We start from the raw sequence: 6,535 nt of genomic DNA, 5'->3' as shown, positions 1-6,535 counted from the left end.
CATGATATGTATTTGCTTGGATTTTAAATTGGTATGTGTTCTCTCTCGTATTGGATTCAATTTTTTAAGGGGATATCTTGCTTTCAACCTCTCAGTGTGTTCAGGCTAATCCTAGTTTTGTTCTCTTGATTGTTTTAGTGATTTGATATATAAGATTATTTGGACATTTGACAATAATAGTCTTGATGAACCATAGTACTTGCTAATGAAGAAGTTGTCTATCTAATGATACTATCATTATTTTGATTAAGTTCTACAAGTTTGTGTCTTGAAGTAATAATAATAAGGCCCATATGTGTCTTGCATTAGTTGAATTCTTGAACATTATAATATCAATTTTTTTTTACACTTGCTGCTATATTTCTTTATGTTCAACTGGTCACAAGAACAAAGTTCCAATTTTCTTTACGTTGTTTACTGATTCTTCTACTTAAAGGCGGTGTAGTGTATTCAAGTTACAATATCATTAATTATAGTGGAGTTTTTTTAATTTATTCTTGAAAATATTATATTCTTTGACTCTGAAAAAAAGTATATAACATTCGAGTGTTTCTATATTATTATTTGTGTTTTAATTTGTGCTATGATTGTTTTGAGACTCTTGGTAGTATTATTTATAAATTTTAAATTTTTGGATAGATTCAATGCAACAGATGCCGCCAATTTCTCAGATGCAACAACTGCTGCCTGTGACACCAATGCGCAAATGCCACAGATTTACCGGCAGATGTCGAAGGTATCAACAACCTTACTATCCATATATGTCGGAGATTGCAAAGCAGCTATTCGGAGAGAATGAGGATGAGGAGTTTACAAATTTAGGATTGTAGTGTTCTTTATAATTGTATGGATTTATTTTTTGAAAGTTTTATAATTGTATAAATTTGATGATATAAGTTTTCTTCTTTTATTTAAACACTTTTAATTTATGTTTAATTGAGTTGTTTTAGCTGTTCTATTTAAACACTTTTACTTATTTTATTTTTTTTTAAAAAAAGAAACAATGGCACGACAAAGTGGTGCCTATAAAAGTTGACAGAAGGGTTATTATAGATTGAATATGGACACGACACTTAGATGATAGGTACGTCATGTTATCGTGCCTGAAAGAACAACTTATCCTAATTTCATGATTCAATTTACCGATTACTCAAGATTGATCATTCAAGATTTGGATTAAAGAGTAAGCAGAAAAGAACACAGTGACTTACAAGCTTCGTCTACACTGAGAATAAATTTCAGCCGACTAGTGCTTGGGTTCCCCGAACTAGGGTAATAACATCTACAAAATTCAAAAGATTCGTATTACAATCTCCAGTTCACAATTAGAAATTTAATACAATCTTTTCAACAATTAGTAATGTATTACCAACAACCAAAATTCCTAGTTGTACACACAAGATTCCCTGTACAACAGCTAAGTTCTTCTTCAACACTTTTCTTCAATCTGAAATCCCTTCAGATCTGATGACGAAGATGACACTAAACTCTCTTCAGTCTGAACTCAGCACCACCAGGCTCTGATCTTTCTGCTATGAATATCCATCACCAAGCTATACAATCAGACCTGAAAACAGTAACAAACTATACAAGATACCACACACAATACAACACGATATATCTGAACTAACTAAGATTATCAATTAGCTAGCTGACCCGTTTACAGAATGAAACAAGCTAATTATAGAAAATAGTTCAACCGACCTAAGAACAATTTATACCAACTGTTAAAACATAACAGACTCACGTGGACTTTAACGGAATAATGGTATGTAGTTATAACAGATTAATACCACATATAAGACTGGACTCACTATTAATATAATCTGTCAAAACAAAGAACCTTACAATCTCCCCCTTGACAAATTATGTTCAATGATCTCAAAAAAACAACTAAACAAAATAAAGACAATGACTTCAAAAGATATCTAGTAGCATGAAACTATAGAACTATAAAATGTCTTTGCAACCATAAACATAGCAAACCATAAAAACATATCAAAAGAAAGACTTGAGACCATAGACATCTCTCCCTTCACTGAACATGAGCTGATTGCTCCACATCTTTGTCAGACTCCCCCTGGGAAAGTGGCATATAAGACACCAAGTTAGGTGCAGTGGTTACTGGAGACGGGTCAGCTGTAGGAGGAAGATTCTGTGGCACTGGACTTGAGACTGAGGCAGAAACAGACGACTCCCCCTGCACATGTGCAGTACTACAAGACCCATCTGAGGATGCACCAAACGAACCTCTATGAAACTGAGGAAGAGATATATCAATTGATGGAGTTAAAGGATCCCCATAATGATTTTGCAGCACTGTAGACTTGATGATGTGAACCATTTTGGACATAGAGGCCTCAAAGGCAAGCTGATGCTTTTGATATGTTGGGATTCTTTGGGCATGGCACTGCTGACTTCAGATTCCATGTTCTGACCACTGACATCTGCATCCACTTCATTTGATGATGCGGGTTCGGTGTTTAGGGACTTAGTAAGAGTGTTAGGATACACTTGGGTAGGCTTAGTGGTGATTGATCCAGGTTTAGACTAAACAGGGGCATCATCCTCAACACTCACTTCTTCACTACTTTCTAAGTCATCAAACTTTACGTTTAATGATTCTAATACAGAGTGAGTTCTTTTATTGAATACCCTGTAAGCACGACTGTTGGTAGAGTAACCAAGAAATATCCCCTCATCACTTCGAGGATCGAACTTACCTTAGTGATCACGGTCATTTAGAACATAACACGTACAGCCAAAAATGTGCATGTGGCTAACATTTGGTGGCCTCCCTTTCCATAGCTCATATGCAGTTTGTGACATCCCAATGCAGAGATGAACTCTATTGCACACGTAGCAGGCAGTGTTGACAGCTTCTGCCCAGAAACGTTTTGATATGTCCTTGGCTTGCATCATAACACGAGCCATTTCTTCCAGAGTTTTGTTTTTTCTCTCAACAACTCCATTCTGGTGAGGGGTTTTGGGGGCTGAAAATTCGTGACGTATTCCCATTCCATTGCAAAACTCTGAGAATATGGAATTTTTGAATTCCTTCCCATGGTCACTTCTTAGCCGAAATACTTTTCCAACTTTGGAGTCTTGCTCAGTTTGCAGTCTCAATATTAGAGCAGAGAATAGTCCAAAGGTCTCAAATTTCTCTCTAAGGAACTCAACCCAGGTAAACCAAGAATAATCATCCACCAGGACCATTACATATCTCTTTCCACTGAGACTTTCATTTTGCATGGGTCCCATCAAGTCCACATGCATTAGTTCCAACACTCAGGTTAATAGTCTGTTGATAGGAGGGTGAGATGCTCTATTCTATTTCCCTAGCTGACATGGTCCACAAATTCTATCTCTGGATACTTTCATCTTAGGATTAATTCCCCTTACTGCTTGAAGCTTCATCAGTCTTCGGAGGTCTCTGTAATTCAAGTGCCCCAGCCTGTAGTGCCACAAGTCAGGTTTATCCAAGAAACTCCGATTGCACAAAATGGTATTGCATAATGCATAGCACTGATCTACAATCTTGTTTCCTGTTATGACAACACACCTATTAATTGAAACTAAACACTGAGTTTTAGAAAAACTTACAGAGAAGTTGTTGTCACACAGTTGACCAATGCTGATGAGATTGGCTTTGAACCCTTTTACATACAGGACATCTGTTAACTGAGCCACTCCATTCAGGTTTACATCACCATTACCAACAATCTGTCCTTTGTTTCCATCACCAAATGTCACAGCCCCCTCATTTTCCTCTTTGTAATTAACCAACAATTTTTTATTTGCAGTCATGTGTCGAGAGCATTCACTATCAAAATACCACTACCCCTCAACAAAAGCAGACAGAGACAACTTAGCCACCAATCCAAAATTTAGACTGAAGTTATATTTTATTTTCCATTCTCAACGAGGTTTGCGCCCTTGAGGTTTATTTGGTTGTGGAAAACTATTTGGTCGATTAATCATTGCTTTCAAGTAGTTCTGCAATTTATAGAATTTGGGGCGAATGTGACCTTTCCAGTTGTAGAAATGACATATTAGAATGAATTTGTCATTTTGTGGCAGATTTCCAGCACCAATCTGTTGGAATTTTATTTTACCAGGATCTTAGATCTACTCACAAGTATGCTGTTTAAACACCCTAAATATGAACTTTCTAAAACGATAAATTAAACACATATAAAGTTAAGAAAACCTTACATTGATGCAGCGGAATTAATGTCTCCTTCCACTCAGATCTCTAACCCTTGTATCCTTTCTGTAGCAGAGTATAATCAAGATCTCAACCCGAATGTCCTTCTTCTTCAAGTTTGATCCTTCACAGTCTTCTAATCTATGATTGAGTTACTGCTTGCTGTGTGTGGGCACTTACTCTCTCACTAGGGTTCGAAATTGATGAAGGAGAAAAGAGAATAGGGATTTCGGCCAGGTATAGAAAGTGGGGAAGGCTCAGTTTTTCTGAAGAGAGAAATTTCTGTCAGAAGATGATATGAAAACTTGTTATTTGAGTGAGCCATCACTTTCTATTTATAGGCAACTAGTAAGTTTAGGTTAGGAATTATTTGGCATTAAAATAATGAAAATATTAATTTGAAAAATCCTTAATTAGTGGCTGGCCATGGTGTTGTATTGGGCCCCACTTGATTTTGCAATTTTATCAAATTTTATCTCTATTTTCTCAAAAACGCCAATTTTCCAATTCTAACCTTTTAAATGCCAAAAATAATTATTTAATAACTAAAATAGATTATTAAATAATATTGTCATTTAATTTAATTATTAATTAGACATATAAAGTCCATTAATAAATAAATAAACCTAGAAACTCTTTTCTTTACAATTTCACCCCTGCTTAGTGAAAATTCATAAAATTAGACATAGTCTAACTTTAGAATTATAATTGATCAATCACGAATCAATTAATGAGTCTTACAAGCAGAATGTTCTCAACTGGAATGGGGACCATGGATCTATATGCTGAGCTTCCAATAAGTGAACCAAATTTACCAAGTAAATTCCTACTTATTAATTCTTCGTTGAATCCACTCTTAGAACTTAGAATTGCACTCTCAGACTTATATAGAGCATACTGTATGTTCCACGACATCAATATGCTATCTCATTTAACCATTGTTATAATCTTATTGTGATTTAAATATCCTCTATATAGATGATCTACATCGAGATGGGATTTCTTTACCGTTCTCACCCCTCAATGTATTTTGCCCCTTAAAACACTTAGCTACCTGTAAATGGTGTTTAGTGATCTAATAATTAGTCAGTTAAACAAGAGCCTCATCCATTTACTTCTATTTGCTAAGCTCGAAGGGAATCATCACTTGACTTCTATACACCAGTAGAAGCTATAGATTCCATATTTATGTTCAGCACTCCCACTCAATCATACTATCATGTTCCCAAAATATACGTATCACCCTGACCCAAAAGTAGGCTTACCTAATAAATCTAAGAACATGAATAGCACTCCTGAGTTGAGCCTAAGCATATCAGGATTTAGATTCTTTTAATCTTAAGATCAACTACTGATATTGACTTGGAAAGATATGTATAACGGTAAGTTTGTAATATCTTAACTTAGTTGCAATATCGGTCCAGTCCAATGTATACTCCATACATTCGAAACTAGTATACTTTACTAATGTCCTGGAAAGAACATAACACTTACTCCAACTGTAAGTACACATCATCGCTGATTATCACATTAGAGTAAATCCAATAACACTGATGAAACAGGGACCAAGTCTTTTGATACATATGATCACAATCACATTCCACTGTGTTGACTATACTGTAATTGTGAATAAACATATGATCTGGATTTAACTGATTCTGTGTATAATAGTAATAAACATATTAAAACCATTAGCATGTAGAATTCATGCAAACATCAATCACTTCAAATTTCTTATATTGATAACTAATCAGATTGTAAAGAGTTTTATTTAGGGCATAAAATCCAACAAACTCCCACTAGCACTAATATAAAACAAACTGTGCAAATAGGTCATTCTGATGTCTTGATCTTCAGATCATGTGTAGTATATTTGAATCCACCCAAACTTCTGGAAACTAGTTCATAAAAACTCTTATGAAACATCCTTTACTATATGCTTTACTCATCAAGGGATACTGAAATCTTTACTGTTTTAAAAGTACATCTGAGTTAACAGAAGACATATCTCTCATATTTTAAAATATGTAATTGAGATAATACAGTGTAGACTTTTCTTCAGTGATATAACTTTCTGGTATTTTCGAATAGACCAAGTTACAATTCTTCTCTGGTAGAGCTTGAATTATTATTCAATAATTCCTCCACCCCCAAAGTAAGCACCATCTCATAGAAATTTCGAAATTAGATGGTGAGATACAAGGACTACTGATACACAGTTCCTTAATATCTAACATATAGATCACTTTCATAAATCCTTCTTGAATTTCCCTATTTGATTACATCTCAGATAGCTCCCACTCAATAGCAGATGTTTGGTTAAATAAT

Source organism: Cannabis sativa, chromosome 1 (genome assembly GCF_029168945.1).
Source record: "Cannabis sativa cultivar Pink pepper isolate KNU-18-1 chromosome 1, ASM2916894v1, whole genome shotgun sequence".
NCBI lineage: Eukaryota > Viridiplantae > Streptophyta > Magnoliopsida > Rosales > Cannabaceae > Cannabis > Cannabis sativa.
This window is presented reverse-complemented; position numbering follows the sequence as displayed.